The 26,743-nt window shown below is 50.8% G+C and overlaps 1 long non-coding RNA gene across 1 annotated transcript in view; it reads right to left on the bottom strand.

The window, feature by feature from the left end:
- Positions 1-20,994: 20,994 nt before the first annotated feature.
- LOC121477771 overlaps positions 20,995-26,743 on the bottom strand; it is a 57,441-nt gene continuing 51,692 nt past the window's right edge. Inside the window, exons 3-4 of the long non-coding RNA XR_005984367.1 lie at positions 21,723-21,896; positions 20,995-21,091 (exon numbers count right to left, since the gene is read on the bottom strand). This is a non-coding gene — a long non-coding RNA (uncharacterized LOC121477771). The remainder of the gene's footprint in view (positions 21,092-21,722; positions 21,897-26,743) is intronic.

Raw genomic sequence — 26,743 nt, forward strand, 5'->3', positions numbered from 1 at the left:
TCACGCCTTGCTGGGCTCCATCCCCAGGAGCAGGAGTTGAGGACAGTCGGGTCCACAGCCTCAGTGTGCATCTCGTGGAGGAGGACGCATTGCCCCAGGCTCCTGGGGCCACAGTGGCCACCAGCAAGGGGGAGCCTGCGGCCAGTGCAGTGTCAGGTGCAGCTATGCCAAGCCCCATGGGAATTTGAGCAAAAGGAAAAATCAGACAGATCCTGTCTTTGTTTAAAACTGTGATATTTTGCCTTGTGGGTATTTGCCTTGGATTCTTTTTGCATGAATTTCAATTTTTAAAAGTACTGCATTCAAATATCATTTATCTTGATTTCTCAGCCTTTTGGTGTCCCTTACATTTGGCACCTGAGGCCAAGTACCTCACTTGCCTCATCCTTTTCGTGGCCCCACTGCTTGCAGTAGAGGAAGGCCTGGGTCCCAGCCATGGCTCTACTACTTACAGATCTCTATGACCTTGGTCTCTCTGAGCCCTGGTTCATTCGCCTGTAAAACAGGGGTGCCCATACCCACTGGGCTGGATTCAACAAGATGATATATGTAAATGCTTCTTGTAAACAGGCGATCACCTGAATAGGATCTTCTGGCTAAACATCCAACTCTTCCTCCAAGAGTGAACAGGATCAGGCATGGGGCTAAGGGATGAGCCGCCTCTGATTTGGACCACAGGAAATATATCCTGTGGTTAGAGGTCTCCCCGTGTCCCAGATGAGGTAATAGGCATGGACAAGGGCCACCAGCCACGACTGTCAGATCTGGGCAGAAGGTGCCTGCTTGCACACATCTGTCAGGGTGAGAGGGAAGAAGCAGTGAGCATCAGGCCTGAGACCCAGACTCCAGAACCGAGCCGGGCTGATGTGCAGTCCTCATCACCACATTTCAAAGCTTGTGAATTTTCGTCATTTTGTGCTGCTTTGGATCAGCTTTCACACTTGAAACGACCATCAAATTGCCGTCATTGCTGCTGGCCCTAGTCGCCGACACCAGCAACAACCCCTGTGGATGCCCAGGCTGCTCCCGGAGCAGTGGTGTCAGCTGCTGTTGGCATTCGGGGCAAATGGGACATGGGGGCTTGGGGCCATCCTGGCCAAACCCAGAGCAGAGGGAGCAGCAACACAAAGCCTCTCCCAGTGAATAGGAAGGACGAATGACCTCTAGTCTGCAGGAGCCCTCCTGTGACTATGAGGCAAGGGCAGTCATGCCAAGGAGAGCAACGTAGAAAGACGGAATAAAGAGTGAGCTCAGGTTCCTTGTGTCCCTTCTGGGCAGCTGAGTCAATGTCAGCAGTTCCCTACCCCTGGGGATCTTGTGGGGACAGAACAAATCACCCCCCCACCCCCCACCATCCCTATTTGTTTAAGCCAGCGGTGGTCAGCTTCCTGCTCTGGGTGCAGCCAACACAGTTCTCACGGATACAGCTAGTGATACTGTTTATGCTGTTTACTCAAGTGTTACTTGAGCAAAGCTTTGTCTGGAGTAAGAATTTTCTGGCCATCAACCCATGATAAATGTGTCTGCATATGCATTTAATATGCAGACCGACCTCCGAAACAAATACCCTTCCACCATGAGACTGCACACATCCCCTGCAGTCTGTCCAACAAACACAGCCGTGAGCATGTGCTAAGGTCACAGAAGCTTAATATTAAAACAAGACACAGCAAACCGCCTCAAGGGAAGTGCAAATCTCCTGTGGGTGCAACTGACTGGCCCGACCTAAATAACATCTAGAACACCGGCTGCAAGGGACTCTGGGAAGTGTAGTTGGGCAAGTGCAGAAGGCAGGCGGGAAGGATGCCCAACACCAGTTCACTACATCTACCACCTGGCAAACGAGGGGCACCCCTGGATTTCAAAGATCTTTTATTTTTATTGTTTTTTCAAAGATCTTTTAGAATTTAATTTCCTGCTTAAGTGTCTAGCACAGAAAACAAATGTGTCCCCACAAAAACAGAAATAAAAATCCCCAAACACATAAGGTAGCTCTAACAGATACTCAGGCAAATCAGTTAAATTCCCAGTTCCTCTGTTCTTTTGTGTCTGAAATGGACGGGATATCCACTGCAGCTCCTACCTGGGGTTTCCGTGAAAACAAAGTGCACAGGAGAGCATCTGGTAAGTGGTCCAGGGCTCTGACTTCTAAAGAACTTAGAGAGAATCAGATCCACAGCTGAGAGTCAGGATTGGTATTCAGGATGGGAAAAAAAATGAAAACGAGACAACTGTTGATCAAGGTAAAATAGGTCCCGCTACGGCAGATGGGTTGAAAAAAAATGAGGTTCATTTGGGGAGAGAGGTTGTCAGCATTTAGAGGTCCTGGTAAACAAGCCATCATTCTATAGGGCACGTGTGACGTGTTTTCAAATCACAGTCAAGGGGCACCAAGGATCGGAGGGAAACTGGGTGCTTGGTGTGGGTCCAGCTCCGCCCCTCCCTCCTTCCAGGCCATCGCCTCTGCCCGGTAGTGGACCGCATTAGCTTGGTCCAGTTGCCCCCAACAGCCTCCCTGCTCAATGGAGACTTCTCCCTCTGATCGCCCCACTGCAGGGCAAGTGGGGGAAACTCCTAAAACTCAGATCTGACCTTTCTGCTCCCTCATTAGTAAACCCTCCAAGGCTGCCCGCTGTCCCCAGGATCTACCTGGAACCCTTGCTATCATCTTTCCAGTGCCCTCTCCAATGTTACTCTCGGACTCTGATGTTCTATCACATTCCACCATCTAGTTACTCAAACTGGGCACACTTCCTGCTCCCACTATGCCTCTAAGTATCTGCCCCTGCTATTCTCTGGTCTAAGTCCTATTCAATCCTCAAGGCTCGGCTCAGTGGTCACCTCCTCCAGGAAGCCTTCCCTGCATCCCACCAACTGATCAGACCCTTCTCCTGGGCTCCAGGGGCTGCCTGTCCAAGTGGCTTATGTCCATCTTATCAACTATACAACATAGAAATAATCCATGTATATAACTCTCTAAAACTCGAGCCACCTTATTCCACCCTTCTACCCCCCACTCCCAACATAATCATCTCTAGTAATGCTGGCAAATGCTTAGGAGTTGCTTACTGTGCGCCAGACCCAGGGCTGAACATTAAGTCCTTCTAATCACCCTCTGAAGCATCTACAGATAAGGACTGGAAAGCTCTGAGAGGTTAGGGACCCTGCTCAACACCACAGTTCCTAAGGGACAAGGATGGAGGAACCCAGACCAAGTGTGTCAAACCCCAGTACCTGGCATGACTCCCTGGTAACTATTTTCTGAGTCTAAGTGCAACTCTGGGAGTAAAATAAACAGGATGAAAGTGCTTAGAAGGGCCCTTGCTGAGTGCAAACTGGAGGCCTCAGGTCCTGTGTTAAGGAAAGGATGAGGCCATGAGAGGCCTCTTCACTCTGTGACCCCACCTGCACCCCCCAAATGCCAACTTCGTCCCAGCAGGTAGCCCTGCTCTTTATCCTTTGAGCATCCCTCTCGGGGAATCCCCAGGGAGCAGATGAATCCTCAAGAGATGGCCCCATAGGGTCCGCATAGGTGAGGAGGAGTCTCGTCTATGCCTTGCTCCTGCCCATCCTTCTTGCCCTGAGCTATACCTCTGTAGTAACATGGGGGGGGGGGGGGACTCAGAGACAAGGTTGTTTTTTGCAGCCAAGGCCATACCAACAGCTGTTAGTCAGTAATCTTGCCATCAGACTGAATTTATGAATGCATGCAGCTATCAACTCCAAAATTAGCTTCAGGAATGGCTGGATCCAGACATCCAAGTGATGTCATTAAAACACCCATCTTTCCTTCCCTCTCCTCCAAGGTTTAGCTCTGCTTTCCTGGATTGGCCTCATTCTCAAGGAGACTCTCTCCCAGAACTCTGGCTGCCAGCAGCTTCTGGTTTCCATCTTCCCCATTCAGCCACTTCCCAGAAGGACAATTACTCTTTTCCCATATAAGTCCCCAAACCAAATCTCGCTGGCCTGGCTTGGGTTTCCCATTCATGTCTGAATCGCCAAGGTAGAGCAGGGAAAAAATATGCCCACTCGCCAGGCCTGGATAATTTGATCGCCCCTAAAACTGGGGGTGGGTAGAGATGGATTTCATCCTCACCCAAAATGTATGAACTTAGGGCTGAGGCACCAGCCATGCCTGAACTGTTGTCCAGTTTTCAGGAGTGACTGGGCAGGAAAAATCAGCAGACCTGCCCTACAAAATGTCTAGGTGAAATAGGAACCCTTTCTTCTGCAGTAAATTCCTCAAGCCTGAGCCCATGTCAGGGACCCCGTGTCCAGTCCCAGACTTAGGGTTTCCGAGGAAGGGCCCTGCAAGTCCCCATAACGCAGGACATATGAGCTGTTTATGATGGCAATCTTCCACTTAGCCGCTCACGTGTCTGACTAAGATGGTATCAGGACTCAAAGACGGGGAAGAGCACAAGCTGTAAAAATAATCTGCTATTAAGCCCTGTGCCGGCACCAACTGTGGTGGCATTTGGAAGATGAAACCAAAACCGTTTCTTTGGAGATAGCAGGCGCTTTCCCAGCGCACTGACAAAAAAGGAAGACATGAAGTAAAGTGACATTTACGTGCTAGGAGAAGCATATCTCCTTTCTTACTCTGAAACCATTTCAGGAGCTGGGCAAGGGGGGCGTTGGCGCGGGCTGCGGGGAGCATCTGGCTTGGGGGGGGTCCCGCCAGCCTCGGCGGCCAGGTGGGGTTCAGCCTCCCATCCCTCGTGCTCGGAGGGGCCAATGCTGCCCCCACCCCCACCCCCACCCCCATCTGCTACTCTGCTACTGGCAAATTTAAATACCAGCCTGTTTCAGCTCAGAAATGTGGAAATTAAGAAAGGAAACGCGCGGCGGCGGGAAGGGAAGAGGAGCGATGAATCACTCTGGACCGCTGCCTCTTTCGAATGCGTGTGGCGAGAGGCAGGTTCGTGTAGGAGGAAGAGTTTGGGAGCTGAAAAGAGCCGAGTTCAAATTCCAGCTCCACCAAGTATAGCAAGAGGCCTGGGGCCACTCGCCTCGCTGAGCCTCGTTTTTGTCATCTGTAAAATGGGGATCACGCCTTTCGCAGGGTCTTTCTGAAGGCTGAGGGACACAGAGAGATGGCAGCTGGCACAGAACTGGCTCTGAAGGACACTGATCTTTTTTCTAGAAGGTTGGGCCCAAGCCACAGCATGGCTCCATCATCCCCCATCTAGACCATGAGGCGCCAATGCTCAACTCCCTTCCAACATCCCCGAAACCCAAACATCTTGCCTGGCCTTCCAGGACTGCCCTTCAGCTCCTGCCTAGCCCTGCTCTGACCTCTAGCACGTTCTCCAACCTCAGGCTCCACACGCCCGGGCTGTTGCTTATTTCTCCAGTACCCAGGGCTCTCTGTGGCCTCAAGGCCACCACACTTGCCGTCCCTCCCCTATTCTTCCCGGGCTCAGCTCTTTCAGATCATTAGGTCTCTGCCCAAATGTCACCTCCTCCGAGACGCTCTCTAGCTCATCTTTTGAAAATGGTCTCGTTTATCCGTTAACTCTTTCCCCCAAGGAGAATATAAGCACGAAGGGGGCAGGGAATGCTTTCATCCTCTCCATCTCTGTGTTCCTGGTGCTGAATGGCATGCCTGGCCCAGAAGAGACACTCAGATACTTGAGAAGGGAGGGAGGAAAAAGAAAGGAAGGTGGGAGGACGAGTGGGCGAGGAGGAGGAAGCTGAGGACCCATCCCCCCAACCTCATTCTTGAGCTTCTATTACCCCACCTCCCCAGGGGCTGGTTCCCTTCACACCTCCACCCCCACCCAGCCCCTCACACACAACCCCTGCCTCACCGGACTCCTGTAGCCGGCCTAACTCTGTGTAGACAGCTGCCTCGTATATAACACTCTGCCATTAGTATTTCCTTCTGGTCATGAAGGCCAGTCCAGTTCCCGTTTCCACATCACTGTACTCAGAGGCACCAAGCATCATACTCATCCGTTACTTCCACCTGCCTCTTGCACCCTACCTTGGGGAATAGAATCCCAGTGCAGCCTCTAGAGAACCACTGCTCACCCCCACACTTGGGCCCTGGAGCCCACCCAGAGGAGCCCACCCCCATCCCCTGTGGCCTCCATCCCCTGTGGCCCCCCCAGCCCCTGAGCCCAGGCAGGACACATGACCCAGGCCTGGCCAATGAGCACACAGCACTGTCCCAGCCCCGTGATTGGTAGGAACGGTGCCTATGACTCCAGCTGGCGCCACTGCCATTGAATTCCAGGACTCTGACCACGTGTCCACCAGCAAGGTGGTGCTGTTCTTTGGGTGGCAATGCCGAGCTGAGTAGATGAAAGCCTGGAGCTGCCAGCCATCTTCCCGCAGCGTGGGAACAGCCTGACTTGAGAATAGAGCCAGCACAGAGGGTAGCAGAGCTAGAGACAGACGGTTCAGATGATACCATTTGTGCACCTGGATCCATGTTTACCTGAAGTTGAGGCCACTCCTGCAATCTGCAGTGCCCCAAGCCAGTGGACTCCCTTTTGTGCTCAAGCCAGCTGGCCTTGAGTTTGTCACTTGCTACTAAAATTGTTCTGAGGCACAGAGCTAGCATTAGTCAGTAGCTGGTTGGTAGAGACACGTGAGGAGGCAGCCGGGAGGTGGGGTGGGGGCAGAGAGTGCCAGTCGCGGGAAGGGGGCCACCTCTCCCCAACTGTGCAAACCTGCCGAGGTGAGGGCCTGGGCTAGCCCCAGCGCCATCCTTCGGCACACTTCCTGTGGCACAGTCTCCACTAGAAAGGGGAAAAGGCAGACAAAACTCCAAGGCGGACTAGGCCAGAAGTCAGCCAGGGCTTTGACCAGAAAAATTAGCATCTTCCCAGATGGAGGGATGCCTGAGCTGCTCTCCGCCGGGGCACCCAGCCTCTTTGAGCGCCCTGCTTCCCCTCACCACCCCCCTCAGGGTTTCAGGCAGCCCTGAAATCTTTCATGGCAAAAAATAAATCCGAGGCAGCAGTCATATCTTTAGAGGAAAGAGATTCCTCAGCCTTCCTTAAGGTGCAAAACATTTCCAGCGTGCGGGATGCCTCCCACTTGCCATCAGCTCCCAGGCCCACACGAGGCATGCGTCCTGGATGCTCTGTACACCCAGGATGGTACCTGAGGGCCAGCTGGGGCCTGTTCCAGCGCTCCCACAGGCGAGTACTCACCTGAGCCCACAAATGCAAACAACTCCAGGAAAACGGGTTTGTGGGGGTAGAGCCCAGCTCCCCGGAGCCCCTCCTCGGAGCAGAAACACAGCTGGGGGTGTGAGGCAACAGAAGAGGCCTTGTCAGCGTGACAGGTGTCACCTTCTCAGGAAGAGTGACAGCCTCTAGCTCTCCTGGGATCTCTGACTCTTGGTAGAGAGCTGTTTCTCTGCTTCCGAGGCCTGGAGCAGGACCCGGCCATGGGGGGAGGGAGGGGGGAGGCCATGGGCTGGGGTTGGCTGGATTCTAGGCTCCCCTCTCTGGCTGCAGATGCCCCTGAGGCTCAAGAAATGGTCTCAGGAGGACATGAGGAGAAGCCCCGTGCTGGAGCTGCTAGAATGTATGTTTTCAAGAACTCAGCCCCAGGTCTGAACACACCCTGCTGTTCAGCTCATTCTTCAGGCTGTGGACATGTCTACACTGGGGCCTCCTCTAAGTCACCACCTTCTGGTTCATGCCTGTCCCTCCCTTCTGAGCTCTAGACCCGTGAGGCCAACTTCCAGCTGGACATCTTGGCTGAGACACCCAACAGGCACCTCAAATCAATGCCTCTCAAACTGAACTTCCGACTCCAGCACCAGTAGCTCCTCCTCCTCCCTGCTCCTCCTCCCTCTCCTAGCTCAGCGAATGACACCTCTAATCCCACCCCCCACCAAATGGGAGGCATTTCTCTGATTCCTCTCTGCCCCTTCTGCACCCCCAGAAAATGAGTTACCAATTCCTATTGATTCTCCCTCCTAATGGTCTCACCCAACTGGGATTTTCCACCCAGCCTCCTCTGGCCTGTATTATTTCAACAGATCCAACAGGTTTCACTGTCTGTGCGCACTCTGTCAGCTTGCTGCTGACAGTTCTCCACTCAGCTGCAGCCAGACTGGTTGTCCTGAAACAGGAATAGTCCCTCCCCTGCTCAAACCCCTGCAGTGGTAATCCTCTACCAGCCCAGTGAGTCTCCTTCTTTTACCCAGTCTTCTTTCCTTTCCCCATCTGATTTCCAGCCTAGCAAAAAGAAAGTATTCAAATGTTTCCTCTAAACCAAGCAAACTTTTTCAGTAAAGGGCCAGATAGTAAATATTTTAGGCTTTGTGGGCCATATGGTCTCTGTCGCAACTACTCAACTGTGCTGTTGTAGTGCGAAAGCAGCTGAAGACATTATGTAAATGAACGGTTGAGGCCATGTGCCAATAAAGCTTTATTTACATTAACAGGTGGTGGGCCAGATTTGACCCACCGGCCAGTTTGCTAATCCCTGCTCTAAAAGAATGAGCTAATTACTCATCATCTCCATGTCTCAGTTGCCTTATCTAGAAAATGGGGATAACACCCACACTGAAGGGTTGGTGGAGGATTTGAAACAACTTGCCAAGTTCCTGGCACAGAGTCTAACATATAGTAGGTGCTCAGTCGGTGATCATTAACTCCAATACCATCGCTCTCTTTTTCTGCATGTTTAAGAATCGGTCAGCCCTGACTCCCATAGCGAGGTTTATAAGGATACGGACCCTCCTTTTCTGTGGACTGATGATGCCCCATGCATTTACGGAGGTGCCAGGAAACCAAACAGCTGAGTGCCCACTCTGTGCCAGGCACTGGGCTTCACATTGTAGAGTGATCAAAATAAATCATAAGGCAATATTCACCCCCTGAGGCCAAGTCTTAGAAATCTAAAGAAGTCAGGGGGTAGGGGAGAATGATGAGAAATTCTTTGTTCGACCTGACTGCATGCTTACTGTGTGCCAGGCCTCACACAGGCTCTAGTGTTACCCAGAGGTATAAGAAACAAGTTCCACCTTTAAAAGAGGCATCTCCTAGCGAAAACTCATCTGGACTGTGAGCTCCTCAGAGCCAGACCCTGTCTCTTTTGTGTCCCTGTATTCAGAGCACGGGGTCTGATGAGGGGCAGGTCTTTTACAGAGTGAGTTGGGAAATGTGTGCGCCTCTTGGTGTCCACTCTTCCTATCCATTGCTGTGTGCAGCGGACAGCCCTTGTTTATGTCCCCGGCACCCGGCCCTTCTGGCAAGTGCCCTAGCATCTCAGGGACTGACAGTGGGGCTGCACCAAGGGGGCAGAGCGTGCAACTGAAGCCTAAACTAATCAAAGCATTAACACCTCCCAGCCGCAACCACTAGTGCCGACCCAGACACGTGGGCCAATGAGGTAGGAAACCCCAGCTACTTGCCACCTACTGTGAACCTATGAGGAGTACCGGTGGCGGTTGCTGTCACAATCCTGCTCCCAGGCAGAGCAGAAGTCTGAAGCCAACAGAGAGGGAGACAGATCTCAGCGATGGAGAAAAGCCAGGATTCTGCTCACATTTACACTCCTGAGGATCAATCTGCCCCTGGATTGTTCTTTCACATGAATCAATAAGTTCCCTCTCCCTCTCTCTGCCTCTTTTGTGCTTAAGGCACTTTGCAACCACTTTTCTGTCCCATTTGAACCAGAAGTGTTTTAATAGACACCTTGTGTGGGGGCCTGTCTCCCACTTTCTGTAACAATTCCAACTTACCTTTTAAAGAAAAACACTCCCCTCCTCTCCGTGCACCTTCCTCCAAAGCCCAGCTGGTTCACAGGGGTTGGTCATTCATTCACGACAGCATTGCACAGTCACGTCAAGGAGGATTAGGCATGACAACATTGACAGCCTGTAGGACTAGCGCTGGGATTTGGTCACCGCTTGTCTCACATCTTATTTAGATTCAAAACCGTGTGTCTCATTTTTCAAAGAGACCCAAGTTCCACAGGGTAAGTCCTGTCTGATGGATTCGACAATGATTAAGCGCCTGAGGTGTCCTAGGCCCTGGCGAGAGGCTGCGAGCGCGGAGGATGATGGAGAGTTTACTGTCCTCATTGCTTCCATAAAAGCGCAGCGCCACTGGATGTTTCTAGATGCAAATAACAGAGAAGCAACTTGAGCGGCATGGAGCAGTCGAGGGGATGTGTGTCATGCGGACACAAGGTGAAGGTGAGCTGAGCCTCCAGGTGGATGGCCCAGAGGCCTCACAGTGCCACCTGCGCGCAGGTATCTTCTCTTTCTCATCTCTGCTCCCAGCCACCTGTCCTCTGCAGGCCCAGCGGGTCCACCCTCCCCTAGGAGGTGCACGCAGGTGCGTGCAGGTGGGAGCGCACCTGCCAAACAAGATGCACCCTGATTGGGCCCCCGGGCCACATGCTCGCCTGCGAACCAATGACTGGTTCGTGGGGAAATGGACGGCTCACCCTGTGGGTCAATCAGGGCCCGCTGCTGGGGCCGGGGGTGGAGTTATCTTTCCCCAAAGCAGGGGCTGTGTGGGGGTGGGGTCCGAGCCTGAAGGAAATTCTAGAAGCTTGAGGAAGGCTGAAGGGGAAGGAATGGTGGTGGCAGAGACCCACAGGCTGCTCTCAGAAGAGGAGATGGTGCAGACTCCCCTGAGCTGATACGGAAGCCATTACACCTGCCTGCGTCCTTGGGGGCACTCCTTGCATGCGCACAGTGTGGCTTCATGGTCCTTGGGCTGCACTCACTACACGTGCACAGTGTGGCTTCCTGGTCCTTGGGGGCACTCCTTGCATGCGCACAGTGTGGCATCATGGTCCTTGGGTTGCACTCACTACACGTGCACAGTGTGGCTTCCTGGTCCCAGTGGCTTTAGCAGGAGCACCTAGTGTGTGTGAAGCGCTTCCTAGCACCATGTGCTACAGCATTGGCCATCCACCATTTCATTTAACCACAGCACTAGGAAACTGGTTATTTCCATTTTGCAGATTAGGACACAGCCCTCAGAGAGCCGGATCTACCTGCCTCCAACGCTGTTCGCCTGAACCTAAAAGTCAAGGGGGCAACCAGTTGTCCTCAGATTCCTGGTGTTGGGAGGTACTAGTCATGTCCTTGTGCTCCGCTGGGTGAGTGGGGCTTCCAGGTAGAAAACCTCTCCGCTGAGCATCACCTTTGCCCTTGAATCAATCCTGCATGCTTTGCGAGGGTTTGCTCCTGAGTCCTTGGTAAATGCCTGCATTGGCCTGATGCCAAATTTAATTTCCCTCTAGACTGCAGGAAAGTATAACAGAAGTGTCCCTTTCAGACCTCAGGATGCTCTCAGTCAGTATGATTACTGCCATAAACACAAGCTCAACATCGCACTACATTGCAGGATCAGCAGGATAATAGTAACCATTACTTTTTAGAATCAGCAAAATCAACACCAGTTGTTGACTTCCTCCAGAGGGTTGGGAAGGGCATGTTTCAGTTCGGGACAGGTGCTGTGTGTGTTGGCAGGGCTGGCAGTGACTCAGAGGGACCTGGAGTAGCTCTCTGGTTGGCCATGTGGCCTTCTAACTAACTTGTTCTCTCTCCTATCTGTGCCTGCCAAGTCAGCTAGAGGCACAGGTTTGCCACTCTGGGGCTTGGGTAAATTCTCAGCTTTTCTCATCAGCTTTGTCCTCACCTTCTCCTCTGGCGGCCAAGGATTCCAGGGAGTAAGTCCCCTTCCTGGATGGGTAGGGGCACAGTGAGGCAAGGGTATGTGTGGGAGAGTGAGGGAGAAGTTACCTGGGCCTGTCACCACCTAACAGAACGGGGCACTTTGCATTGAAAGCTCATCAAAGCTCCGAGGCTGGAAGTTTCCACTTGGTCTCCTCTTTCTTGAGTGGGTTAAATAAGTTGCTTTTGCTTCTGCTGGAAGCAATCTGCTCCAGTTCCGCTGAACTAGAGCCCTTCATCAGCCTTATCTCCTGGAACTTTCGATTTCCTTCTCATGCTAGCTTTACTCCATTAAGATTCACCTCCATTCAGCTCTGCTTTGCAGGGGTCACCAGGGAGAAGACACTCAGCAAAGCAGATAGAGACACACAGGAGGAACGTGCCTTGGGACACTGGAACCAGGGGGCCCCCCCGGGCTTTGTGTGGCCTTAAATGTGTTACTTAATACTCTGTGCTTCAGCCATAAACTGGGAACAGAAGTGGCGCCCATTCCCCTGGAGGTACCCCCTCCACCTCCCTGATATGGGCAGTTGGATCTCCTGAATCTCAGGTAAAGGGATAGAAAACCTCATCCTTCCTTCCCATCAGACTGCCATCCCTGACTCCTGAATTCTGGACCTGCCACAGGCCTATTTTATAAAGATATTATGAAGATTTAATAAGCACATAAAATGCTAACTGCAGTGTCTGGCCCTACAAAGCAGCCAGCGCATGGCCATGATTATTATGACCCAATGTTCAATTTTCAGTATCTCTGTGCCTCAGTTTCCTCACGTGTAAAATGGAGATGATAGTACCAGAAGATCTCATGAAATGAGGTGTAAATGAGCTGTTAACTCAGTGCCTGGCCCATAGAGAAGACTGAGTAAATGTTGACAATTAAGTAGTTACAAATTGAAATAAATGAGAGGCAGTAGGGCATGGTGAAAGCAGAGTCTCCTTCCAGCTTTTACCACTTATTAGCTTTCAATAGAAAAGTTTTCTATCCCTTTGAGCCTCAGTTTCTTCTCCAAGCGGGGAGAATAATCACACAGTTTCACAGGGTTTGCTGAGAGGGTTCATCCTCGCTGTGCACACACGGTTACCATAGCAGGCCTGGCTGCTCTCCTTTGAAAAGCCTGCATCCAGGGCTGGCCCTGGGTGGCGTGTGAGAAGGTGGGTTTCAGGAGGGTGCCCACCATTCCCTGATGAGAGTGGCTCACGGTGGCCAAACAGTGCGCACCGACAGGGCAGCTTCTGCTGAACACCTGCTTTGCTCTTGCAAAATTTAGTGCATGCCAGGTAGAGAGTGCCTGGGTGGCCGGCCCCAGTAAGGAGCTTGGGCACTTGGTACCTGCTCCATGATTAGTCTTCAGAAGTAGAAGCCTCAATATGAGTTCCCTTCATAGTCATGGACTCAGTGCCCTTGCTCACAAGAATCAAATCAGAGAGACCCCATTTCCCTAAAAGTACCTTGTTTGTTTGTTTTAAAGTTTCAGAGGATATACTTGCATGGACCAAGAATCTAAGGATGGCAAGACACAAATAGGAACTCATGAGGGTATTCATGACCTCTTTTATCTTAAACCCCAAAGAAAATTCTGTTGGCTTTGCCTTTGCCCTCTTCCTCCACCCTCCGGAAAGGAATCTTGTCTGATTGGCTACTGAGCCTTTTCTTAATTGAACGCAATAATCAATAAGGGAGACAAGCCGAGGAAGGGCTAGCGGGGGTTTCCTGTGGGAACTGCGGGAACTTCGGCTGGCAACTTCTAACAGATTTGGGAAATAAGGGAAGGATCAAAATCAGAACGCCCGAGAAGGTTGAGTTAGTGTTTTTTGGTTTGTTTCATTTTGTTTAAATGTGGGAGATAAAGAGGAGAAAATAACTTCATGGCAGCTGTTGTCTATTATAGAAAGAAGAATTGTAAAAAGAAGTTTTGATATATGTTATCCACAGGTCCCTTCTTTGGTATGCTCTTTGGAAGGCCCCAATATATATTCAGATAACTCTTAATGAATTTGGGGTTGCTACACTCTTTGTTTTTACATGGGCTATTCGCCACGCTGGACCTCAGTGCCCCTAGGTTTTATGTGGGTTACACAAGCCACAGTTCTATCACCATCATCGGTCACCTTCTCTCTCTCTCTCTCTCTCCCGCTCTGACACACACACACAAGGGAGTCTATTTCGGAATCTGCCAAATGATATTCACTATCACTAATCTTCCCTTCTCAGATTTACTTCTCAACCTGCCCCATTTGGAAATTTTTCTCCCCTGTGACTACTACAATTTATAGTTACTTGTGGAGGATCTTTAGGGTTCTGAGCAAGAAGACAGGGGCGAATCAAGGCATCCAGTACCGCTCACACCTACATTCAGGCACCCGGGTGGGTTCAGTGATGGACCCCAGGGCACACAATCATGCCCCCCTAGCCTGAGCCCAGAAAGGGTCCCACCGTCTAAATTCTTTTATGTTCCAATCTCTGACAGTTTAGGCTTATTAGGCTTCTGCATTTCAAAACAGTAGTTATACATGCAAGACACAAGATCAAAATTCCTTAAGGAAAGAGGACTTCAACAAACTCCTGGTGGGCCAACATCTCACAGTAGCTTCTGGAATTAAAGACAAATTAGTGTGACATATGCAGAACACGGGCCCCTGAGGACTCCTGAGTTTAGAGAAGAAAAGGAAAACCAAACTCTTCAAAGGAGGCTGCCAGATTTATCATCAGGGCAGGATGTGATTTATGCAAATATAAAAGGTACAAATGTTATTGGAACAGACACCTTGCAAAGATGCTCCAAACGGCTATAAACAAATGAAAGGCGCTGAGCTTCATTACTTCTCAGGGAAATGCACATTGAGACCATAAAGCAATACCGGGACGCACCCACTGGAAAGGTTAGTGTGAAAATACCAAGCGTTGGCAGAGAAGTGGAGCAAGTGGAAAGCCCAGGCACGGCTGTGTGCGGACAGTGGGGAAATAAATTGGGACAACCACTTTGCAAAGCTATTGGACTGAACATATGTAGAGTTTTTGACCTAACAGTTCTACTCCTTGGAACATACCTATCAGAAATGCAAACATATGTTCACCAAACACATGTACAAGAATGTTCAAAGCAGCGCTATTCATAAATAGTCTCAAACTGCAACCTACTCAAAACCTCATCAGCAGAACAGATAAATAAAATGTGGTATATTCACACACTGGAATGTTCTACAGCAGGGCTCAGAAAACTTATAGCTCTGTGTCTGTAACGCAGGCTGCTGTTTTCGTAAATAAAGTTTTATTAGAACACAGCCATCTTCTGGTTTAAATATCGCCTACACAACGGCAGAGGTGATGAGGCTTTGTGCTCGAGATCAAATGGCCTGGGAAGCCTCAGGTACTTCCTATCTCTGGCCCTTTCCAGAAAAAGTTTGCTAAGCCCTGCCCTACAGCCTCATGAGTAAACAACGTATAGCTACATACAATAATAAGGAAGGATCTTTATGTCACGATGTCAAATTAAGGAAGCCAGTGACAAGAGAGGACAAATCTGATTCTATTTTTATAAATTTGAAAGCAGGCAAAAACTAATCCATGATGTGAATATGAGAAGTCAGGAGAGAACTTACCCTTGGGACACACAGAGACGGGAAGGGATATAAAGCTTCATGGGTTCCGACTGTGATCTGCTTCTGGATCCATATGCGGGGGCCAAGGATGTGTTCTCTTGGTGAAAATTCATCCAGTTGTACAGCAATATGTGCACTTTTCTCTACGTATTTCAGTGGAACATCTTTTACAAACGTTATTGGAGCTCCCTGCATCCCATTATAAAACTCCAAGCCCTTCGCCCTGCTCTCTCTTGTGTATTTGCCTTCACACAGGTGGACTGTTCCCCTGGGGAGCACCCCTCCTGCTGTCTGTGATAGAAAAACACAAACACACTTTTCAAAACTCAATTCAGTTGTTCCCTCCAGGAATTTTCCTACTGTGTTCCAGTGCTCACAGACCATCCAGGAGAGAGAGAGAGAGCCCAGAGGGTGACAGTGGATTTCTGGGCAATCTGGTGGGTGGCATCTGTAGGCAATCTAGAGTTGTTTTTGGAGAATAAAAGAAGTGTGACTGACTGGTTGAATCTTGAATGTTTGTCACATGAGAAGCCAGGGTGGCAACCCAAGAGAAGTTCTGTGGTTTGTCGTTTAGAGCAATCCAAGCTCAACCCATCTAGAGCTGGGAGGAGAGGGGCTTGGTTTGGTGGAAAGAATATGGGTCATGCTTGGAAAAAAGATCTGGTCAGTTGTCAGGAGACAGTAGAGTTCAAGGAAGTATGAGGCCAACCCTAGTTGGCTTGAGCCAAGTGAAGACTCTAATGTCTTGCATAATGAAGAAACTTTGGGTGGGAAGTGATGGTTTCAGGTAGGGTTGGATCCAGCATTGTAAATGATGTCATCAAGAATCTGCCTCCTTTCTCTCTCTCTCTATTTTGGCTCTTCCTTTTTGCCGATCCCACCTCCTGGGTTTCACATTCTGACCCGTTGTCTTCCTGTGTCTTCCTATAATCCCAGTAGCTCTATGTGTATGTCTTTAGGTCCATCCAGTTTCTCTTTCTCAGTAATTCAAGAGTGGTGGCAGGGCCAGGTCTCCTTGGCCTTGTTTGGGTCAAGGCGCTAACTAGCCCCTGGCTGAATCCTTGCAATCTGGGGCTAGAATGTGGAAGTCATGGATTCCCCCTACAGTGGGGCACGAGGAAGAGCAAGTGCCAACCAAACCTTATATGGCCCGAGGGCGTGGGAGAGATAGGCCCCCCACAAAGGAAAACAGAGGTGCTGTTACCAGTGGGGGGAGGATGAGAGGCTGAGCAGGTCAGAGCTGCAGCCACACCCTGCAACTGCTAATAACCGTGACCTAAGGAGCGATGTTTCCTGACCTTACAAGACTGTGGCTGTCCTCACGACGCAGGGACACTGCGAGGATCATGGGTACCACCCTGGGGCCCAGCACCTGGCGCATAGTAGGTGCCTGATAAATGGTGGACCCCTCTATACCGTCTTGGCCTGGAGTCATTCCCGGGGGCTGGTGACGAGAGTCAGGAGCACAGGCCGCCCACTGCAGAGCTCCTGGCTGTGTGCCGGGCTCTGTCAATGCCAGCCGCTTGACCTGGCAGGTGAATCATTATGCTCTTCTTAATCATACAATTGAAACAAACAGGAATCAAGGCTCAGATTAATTCAGCATCAAAGTGGAACACACTTTGTGATTTGCAAGTTAAATGTGGCTTCAGACCACATTCTCACTTCAGTTTATTTTATTTATTTATTTTTTTAAAAAAGATTTTATTTATTTATTCATGATGGACATAGAGAGAGAGAGAGGCAGAGACACAGGCAGAGGGAGAAGCAGGCTCCATACCGGGAGCCGACGTGGGGCTCGATCCCAGGACTCCAGGATCACGCCCTGGGCCAAAGGCAGGCGCTAAACATCTGAGCCACCCAGGGATACCCTCACTTCAGTTTAAACATCACGTCTGGGGCACCTGGGTAGCTTGGTTGGTTAAGCCTCCAACTCTTGGTTTGGGCTCAGGTCATGCTCTCATAAGTTGTGGCATCGAGCCCTGCGTCAGGCTCCACGGTCAGCAGGGAGTCTGCTGGAAGGGTCTCTCCCGCTGCCCACCCCCTCGGTCTTTCTCTCTAAAATCAATCAATCAATCTTAAAAAACAAAACCTCACATCCTCCCAGGGTCAGGTGGGAAGGGACAGAGACCTGGCTTCGCACTGTGGGTCTGACACTGACGCTGACTAGTTAGTGTGACCTCGAACAGGAAGCCCAGCTACTGCTGGCCTCAGCTTTCTTACCTGTAAAATGGAATCAATGTCGTGAAGAGTGCAGGTGTGACTCAGGTAGTCAGAGTCCAGCTGCACAACCACTCTACCTATTTTGAAGAGACATTAGTAGTGAGCATTTGTGGCCCATGGAAACCACCGGGAGGTCACCAGGAGCCGTCGTGGGTGGGGTCTCCAGGGAAGACCCACACCTGGCCCACCGAGGGAGGTGGCACATCTGCCTGCATCAGGAGAGTGGAGACCCCGACACGGCCCCCAGAGCGGGTGGCTTTGGGACCCCACGGCAAAGGCCATGACCCTGGGAGCGAGAGGCCTTCCCTGCAGCATCCTGAAGGCGTCTGGCCTATCTCCCGGGCCAGTCCTAGCAGATGGTCAATCATCTAACCCCTCCAGGAAGCCCTCCCGGTTCCCGGCCCCGGGCAGCGGGCAGGGAGAGAAGGAGGCTGGCAGTCGTGCTGATTATTCCGGGTTGTCCCCGAGCCCCAAACCCACCCTCTGGGCCCTGCCCAGCGATGCTGGGCCAGGAATCTGAAACCTGCCTTCCCTCTCTGCCAGCGGGCAGGCCACAGGCCATGGGAAGCGCGCCCGCTCCATCTATCTGTCCGTCCAGATGTTGTCAGCATCTGGCCAGTGCGGCCGGTCCCAGCAGGGGCGGGGTGTCCCCGGGTGTAGGTTTTCCAGAGGCCCAGCCTCCCCCCCCAACCCCCCGCCCCGGGACCCTGCTCCAAGCCCCGGTGTCGGGGCAGGGCCAGCCTCCCTGGATCCCCCCGGCCCTGGCCTGCTGGAAGCTCCCAGAATTCGCTTCCTCCGCGTGCCTTCCTCCTGTTTTCTGGCCGCCTCTGTGCTTCTTTAATACCTGAGGACCCAGCCTCTCTGTCTGTGAGTCACGGTGAAAGCAGCTGGTGTGATGTCCCCCGACGGGGCTCTGAGCGACGTGCAGGGGCCACCTCGCCCTTCGGGGGGTTTTGGGACCTGCAGGGAGGAGCTCAATCTTCCTCAGCCACAATTTCTTCATCCCCAAGGCAGGGACAAAAATAGCCTGTCTCCACAGAGGTGAAGCGACAATTCATCATGTCAACGTGTGTAGAGGGCTGAATACGGCGGCTGACAGATGCTGAGCTCCCCGCAGCTGTCCGAGGGGGCACCAGGCGGCCAGGCCCAGGCGGGGGGGTCAGTCCCTACCAGAAGTGCAAAGACCTCTGGAAAGACACCCGGAGCCCCTGTGAAAACCCCTCACGCAGATGCTGTTGGGTGCGCCCAGGACGGCATCACCCCCCTCCTGTTTCCCCAGTGGCAGAGCCACCTCCTCCTAGAAGAGCACCAAAGGCAGGTGCTCCGTTTTGGGGACCTGGTACGTGACCCGCCCTGGCCAGTGGAAAGCAAGGGGGTGATCGAAGGCTCCTGAGCAGTATTTTCCTCCCTGAAGACAGAGTATACTGCATTAAGAGAATATTTTTGTTCCTACTTTGAACCACTGGTTTTCACCTGGGGGTGATTTTGTCCCTCAGGGGACAGCTGGAAATATCTGGGGACAGTTTTTGTTATTGCAACTTGGTTAGGGTGTGGGGGGTTGCTAGTGGCATCCGGTGGACAGGAGCCGGGCGGGGGAGCTGCAAACATCCTACACCGTATACGATGGGCCCCCAGCAGAGAATGATCTGCTCCAAATGTTCATAGTGCTGAGGTGGGTACAGCTGTAGGAATAGATGACATTTGGGGCTGTGATAACTATTTTGGGACCATGAGGAAAGGTCTAGAGAATCACCGAGTTGACTAAGGGCCCTGATATGAGTGAGCTGCTGATATAATGCCAGCAGCACCCTTCTTCTGATTTCTGGTTAAATAATGCAAATGTGGATGCCCGGGTGATCAGTTGGTTAAGCATCTGCCTTTAGCTCAGGTCATGATCCCAGGGTCCTGGGATCCCTGCTCAGTGGGGAGTCTGCTTCTCCCTCTACCCCTCCCCCATGCTCATGCTTTCTCTTGATTTCTCTCCCTCTCAAATAAATAAAAATCTTTTTGAAAAAATAGATAATGCAAATGCCTCTCTCCTGTAAGTTGGTCATCATCAGATGTTCTGTTATTTACAATCCCAATATTGGGATGTCCTTATTTTAGCCCAAGTACCCAAATCCCCATGGATGGGCACTGCTTTGCACTCACTGACTCCTCACCATGAACCCACGTTACAGGTGAGGAAACTGAGCCTTGGCATCATGGTAGGTGACTTGCTGAGACGAAGATAAATGATGCGGGGTGCTCACATCTGTGTAGCACTTTGTGTCATTATGAAACATTTTAAGCATAAAATGCAGACTATCCTCTAATTAACACCCGTGGATACACCACCCAGATTTAACAAGAGTTCACACTTGCTAGAGGGGCTTCAGTGCTGGATCCCACAGCAGACTAGTTGTCTCCCAGTATTTGTGCTCCTCATCACTTTAGAAATTGAACCCTCATGTTCTTGCTGGGAAGTTGAGCATTGGAATAAGACTGCAGTTCCCAGCCTCTCCTGCAGAGGAGTGTGGCTGCATAACTAAATAGTGGCCAATAACAAGTGACGAGAAGTGATGTTTACAACATTTGGGTCATGTCCTTAAAGGAAGTGCACGCCCTTTCTCCTTTATCACTGGCCCAAACACAGGTGAAATGAAGACAGTTGGAGTGCAGGTGTGATGGCAGGAACTAGAGCAGCCATATTGGGCCATGAAATGGAAACTATGTTTGGATGATGGAAGAACAGGAGAGAAAAGGCCTGGGTTTCAGATGATTGTGAAATGACCCTATGAGCCCCATATGCCCAGGCAGCCTATTACATGAGAGAGAAAGAAACTCTTCTATTATGTTATAGCCATTACCATTTGGGACTCTGTTTCAGTAGCTGAACCACTTTCTGAATATATGCACATTTCCAGTGTTTTCATATAAAGATTTCATCTGTTCCCCATAACCAGCCAGGGTCTAGAATTAAGATAATTCACTCAGTTGTTCATCCAATAATTATTTTTGGCTGTCTACCATGTGCCAGGCACTGCTTTGGATGTTAACCATGGAGGGGTGCCCAGATTTCTCCTACACTGGATCAGTCTTTAGGACCTTGACTTCATCCTCTCCCTATTACCTCTCCAGCCTGCTCCTTTCCATCTGTGGTGCTACCCGTTTAGGTCAGGCCACTGTGCATTCCTGCTTAGACTCTTACGCCAGCCTCTTGACCTGTCTTCCTGCCCCCACTCCCACCATTCCTTGCTCCAGATCTTCTCAGGGCCTACCACTGCCAAAGAGCCAGAAGTTCAGACTTCTGGGGATTGACAAGGCCCCACTCACTCCATTCCAGCCACAATGAACTAGGTGACATTTCTCCTATGAGGTCACTCCAGTCGGTGCTCACACAGTTACTCCCTGAGGCTCAGAGAAGCTTTACAGACTAGTGTAGAATGAGGCTTGAACTTGGCTGAAGGTCTCCTAAGCCCGAGACACCGCGCTGCTTTGAAGCCAATTCAAAGTCTTAGCATCATCCTGGAGCTCAGCCTCGGAGCTGTTCCAGCAGGGATGGAAGGTTCAATGTAGAATTCCACAAAGCAGGGTCTGCAGATCTCCTGCACCCAAGTGCTGGTGGGGAACATGGGAAAAACTTAACTTCTGTGGGGCTCCTGGGGGGTTTGGGTGGTTAAACGACTCACTCTTGATTTCAGCTCTGGTCATGAGCTCCAGGTCGTGAGATCAAGCCCTGCCTTGGGCTTCACACTCAGCATGGAACCTGCTTAAGATTCTCTCTCTCTCTCTCTCTCTCTCTCTCCCTCTCTCACTGCCTCCTCCCCTCTCTAAAAAATAAACTCTTAAAAAAATAACCTAAAAACCCCCAAACCTAACTTCTCGCCCACCCCAGAGTTATAGAATGGAAGGCTGTGGGGTGAGTCCCGACTACTGGCATCTTCCATAAACTTTCTATGTGTCACTAAGGCTCGAGAACCTCCTGGGATCCTGAAAATAGGACCTGGAGGTTGCACCACTGCTTCCTTCCTTCCCATTTCCCAAGTCTCTTGTGATGCTCCAATCAGAGCCTGTGATAAGGGGGTGAGCCTGTTGGTGCTGAGAGGAGCTCTGCACATTCCTCACTTTACTTTTTCAAGAAGATTAATTAAAAAAAAAAAAAGAGGCGCTAAACCAACTTGGGTGGCTTTTTCACCTTGAACGTGTGATACTTTCAGCATTTACTGTACAAGGCAGTAAAAATGCTTACCCCTTAGTGGTAGAGAGAATTGGAAAAGGTTCTGAGCCCCACACATCTCAGAAGTTCAAGAGGGGAGGCTGGAAGTCCGAGGCAGGGACCAGCCCGGGTCTGCTAGACTTGGGTTGAATCTTGACTCATCCCTTTCCTCTTCAAGGGCCTTGGTCAAGTCTCTCTTCCATTCACCTGTAAGACAGGGATGATGTGAGCGGTCTGCCTCTTTGCAAAAAGTTGATGTGACTATGGAAGTGCACTTGGCACAGTCAGGGGAATAGCACTAATTAGTCCATTCGTTATTCCTATCATTAGGTTCAACATGAGATGAAATATTGGGGATCTCTCAAAGCTCATCCAACCCTCCTAAAGTTAACCTCAAGGGATAGTCTCCCCTGAAATTCCATTTAATTTCACAGTAGGTTAAATCCTGGTTGACCTTTTAGTGTAGGCAGTGATGTGTTGCTTCTAAATGTCTGTGATTCATCATTCCTAACAAGTCCCTTCTGCCTGTAGACATCGCCCTTCCCCTGCATTTTGGGGGCACAAACTGAGCTTGCTGCCTCTGGTGGAGATCCACAGCAATCTACAGCGGGATATTTCAATAGAGGGGGGAAAACCTTCCAAAACATAGCCGATACAGGTGGACGTGTCTTTAAAATGACATGTGCCTCCAAAGATGAGTGATGATCTTTGGATGAGCTGAAATCTGAAATGGCCAAAAGGGAAAAACCTGGAAATGACTCCTTTGACTTGATTAAAATGTTCACCATTGGGCAGAATGAGGAATCAGGGTCAGCTGTACCAAAAAAGCACACATTTTTTGCAGGTCGGAATGTGTGGTTTGAAAAATCAGACCCTCTACAGAAGCATCCAAATCGATGTGGGGAGCTCAGAGTTTTTCTTCTGCCCGTGACCAGCGTTGTCCTATGGCTCAGTCTCAACTTCTTTGCTTCTCTATTTCCTCACCAGTGAAAGCTTGGCTCACCGCTCTGCTGTGTTTCGAGATTTATTGTGGGGCCCAAAGGAGAGAGGATGTGTGAAAACACTCTGGAAATAGAAAGCTTCAAAGATGAGCAGCGTGGTGACGGTGACGGTGACGACAACGATGACCCAGTGGTGGTGATGTGTTTTAAAAAGATGAATACCCACCATTTGCTTCAACGTGGAGGGTATTATGTTGAGTGAAATAAGTCAATCGGAGAAGGACAATCATTGTATGGTTTCACTCATATGGGGAAGATAAAGAATAGTGAAAGGGATTGATTATAGGGGAAAGGAGAGAAAATGAGTGGCAAAAATCAGAGAGGGTGACAAAATATGAGAGACTCCTAACTCTGGGAAACGAACAAGGGGTAGTGGAAAGGGAGGTGGGCGGGGGGATGGGGTGACTGGGTGACGGGCACTGAGGGGGGCACTTGACGGGATGAGCGCTGGATGTTATACTACATATCGGCAAATCGAACTCCAATTAAAAAAATATACAAAAATAAATAAACAAAAATAAAAAGCCAGGAGGGTGGAGGGTCTGCCTACAGCACACTGAACATCTAAGGAATATGCATAACTGCTAGAACAGTTCAACTTAGTCACAAAAGAGTCCCGTCTCGTAAAAATATAGCCACAGCAGGAAAGAAGCAGCAGATTCTCCCTTGATTGACATTGTCGTTTGAATGACAAAGCTTGAAACCATCTCAGGAAACCTGTGAGATCACATTTTGACATTTGGCTTTGACAGCCTTGGCAGGATATGAAACTCGCCTAGAAAGTGAAAATGTGGCTTTGTCCCCAGGGCTCATGAGCCGCTTGGAGTCGCTGACGCGGGAGCCCTCGCCACCAACAGAGGAAGGAGCCGCTCCCCAGGGGTAGGTGCTCCCGAGGACCAGAGCTGAGCATCGCGACCTCGGGGTGATAGGACCTTGAAGCAGGAGGCCAGAATCCTGTCTTTATTTGTTTGGCAAGTGGTGTCTGCTGTGTGTGATCCACTACGCCAGGCAGTGTGAACAGCAAAGAGGAAGAGCCATGTCCCAACTTCCCAAAACCCAGAGTTCTAAGTCAAGCTTCCTGAGGACGTGGAGCCCACTGGAATTCTTATCCGTGGCCGGGGGAGTGAGAATTGGCGCAAACACTTGGAAAAACAATGTGTCGGAATCCTATAAAAGCTAAACATATGCGCCTTCTAGAAATTCAGTCTTGGGATGCCTGGGTGGCTCAGTGGTTGAGCATCTGCCTTTGGCTCAGGTCATCATCCCGGGGTCCTGGGATCGAGTCCCGCATTGGGTTCCCCTGCAGGGAGCCTGCTTCTCCCCCTGCCTATGTCTCTGCCTCTCTCATGAATAAATAAATAAAATCTTCAAAAAAAAAATTCACTCCTAGGTGCCTGCATGGTAGGAATCTGTACAGAGATGTCCCACAAGACATATGCAAGGATGGTCCTAGCAGCATGATTCATTATAAGCCCAGACTGGGGAGGAACAAGACAGCCCTCAGCAGCAGACCAGGGGAAGCAATTGCGGAGTACTCAGTGCAACACTCGGGTGGTTCTCAGCCAGGGGCAACTGTGTCCCACCGGGGACATTTGACAACATCTAGAGACATTTAGGGCGGTCATAACTGGGGGTGCTACTGGCACCTAGTGGGTAGAGGTCATGGATGCTGCTAAATATCCTACGCTGCCAGGATAGCCCCCGTAAGACAAAGATTTACCCCCTCCAAAATGTCAGTGGTGTGCTGAGGTTGAGGAATCCTATCCTACATCACGAGAAGGAAGGAACTATGGCTACACACACCATATGGGAATATTCAAACGTAACACTGAGCAAAAAAGAAGCCAGACACAGAATTGCACACATGTATGATTCCATTTGTAAAAACCTCAGAATCAGGCAAAATTCATTCCCAGTGCTGGAAGTCAGGAGCGTGGGGGTGGGAGGGGACATGAGCAATGATCGGGTTCTCGAGCTAGGGACTCGTCTCCTGGCACTGGGTATAAGTTCAAACTGAAAAGTTAATATTTGTATACATTTCTTAACATTTTTAAAATAAAAAGTTTATTTTAAAAATTCTGGCCCTAGTATTTGGGCAAGTTGCATAATTTTTCCGTGTCTCTATTTACTCATCTGCAAAATGGGTCAATAATGCTAGGATATACTCCAGGAGAAGTACTGGGGGGGGGGGTGGTTTGAGAACATGAGTCAAAGCAACCACACAGGGCCTGGCACACAGTATGTGTGTGTTAAAAATAAAGAGATTAGCCAACATCTACGGAGTCTATTGGTTGGAGTGAAGTTTTCTTAGACAGTCAATGTTTGGGGAAGAAAAGATTGCCCACTGGTTGGCCCCAGATAGTTGTGGTGATGGCACGTGCTGTGTGATCACAGGTTAGGCTCAAGCCTCTCTGGGCCCACGTACTCCCCTTTGCTCAAGGAGAGGCCTGCTCAGCACCGACATTCTCTGAGCTGCCCTCATTCCTGTCACAATAGACATTGGTTGCTTTCCCCTACCCAGCTTCTGTTGCCCATTTGTCAGGTGACAACACCTCAATATTTCTTTGGGGAGTCACTCATCCCCCATTGCACACAGTCTTGAGGGGGCTGTTGGTCTAGGCACCCTGCCGTGCCCTGGCCAAGGCAGGCATGTGACCCAGGCTGGGCCAACCAGGCTCTCCCCTGGATGGTGCAGCAAGCAGATGCTGGAGCTGGGTCATCCCCAGAGCAGTGCTCCTAGGAATTGCCGGGACCCTCTGCCCCAGAGGTTCCTGGAGCTCTCTGCTCCCCATCCTTTCCTGAGTCTGCTGGGCATCTTCCCGTCAACTCTGTAGGTGACCCCATGTTCTATATAGAGTCCCTGCAATTGGACAGAATGTTTGTATCCCCCCAACTTCATCCAGTGGAACCTGAATCCCAGTGTGAGGGTATGAGGGGGTGGGGCCTCCGGGAGGTGATTAGGTTCTGAGTGTGGAGCCCTCATGAATGGGGTGAGGGCCCCTCTAAGGAGAAGCCTCCGGACACTCTTTCTGCCAGGTGAGGATACAGGGAAAAGGCGGCCACTGCAGCCTGGAAGAGGCTCTGGCCCGAACCCCACGTGCTGGCGGTGATCCCAGGCTTCCGGCCTCCTGAGCCGTGACAGGTAAGTGCTCGTTGCCTCAGCCACAGTATGTGGTTCTCGGTTCTCCACCTGAACTGCGACAGTCGTTAGTGCTTGAATTGGCCAGAGCTGCTGCTTGCTGCCCAGGACCGATGCTGCGTCCCAGCACCGGTTGTAAAGAAGCTGCCCCAGTCAGCAAGTAGCTCCTGTTCTGAGACACAAGTGCCCTCCTGCAACCCCAGAGCTGCCCTCCCCCTTCCCCGGGCACCTCCTGGGATCCTGCAGCTAAGTGGCCAGTGCCTGGCTCAGCAGGGGCCCCTGGGGGGCCGGAAATCACTCCTACACAAGTGACTCCAGGCTAGCCTCGCCTGCAAACTTCTCCTCTTCCGACCTCAGCTTCATCAACTATAAAATGGGCAGGCCACACACACCGCCCCCCCCTCCTCCTCGGGGTGATGTAGGTGACGGGGCACCGGGAACTGTGAAAACACTTCCCAGGCATGAGGTATTCTTTTCACTGTCTGAGGTCGCACGGCACACAGGTGGTAAGACAAATTAGCCCAGGAGGAAACACCATCCCAACAAAACAAAACAAAACAAGCATTGCTAGGGGCTCGGCCAGGGACCCAGAAGTAATTAAAAAAGAAAAAAACCCACAGCTTCCAAAAGGCAGAAATTAAAAAAAAAAAAAGTCCCATTGCATCTCTGGGCCGGAGTTTGGGCTGTGGGGGATCTGCAGGGTGCTCATGTGGGGAGTCTGCTCGGCTCTGCTGCGTGCCCGGGCAGGTTGCCAGCATCTCTCATGCTTCCCGTCCTTCAGGAACACTGGAGAGCCACTGGACGATGACCGAGGGACTCCATTCTGTCACCTAGCATTTCTTCCAGGAAGCTGTATGATGAAGGTAGGGGTCGAGAAGGGACCACATGGGCAGAAAAAGTCCCACCTCCTCTTA

The sequence above is a fragment of the Vulpes lagopus genome, chromosome 18, assembly GCF_018345385.1.
Source record: "Vulpes lagopus strain Blue_001 chromosome 18, ASM1834538v1, whole genome shotgun sequence".
Classification (NCBI taxonomy): Eukaryota; Metazoa; Chordata; class Mammalia; order Carnivora; family Canidae; genus Vulpes; species Vulpes lagopus.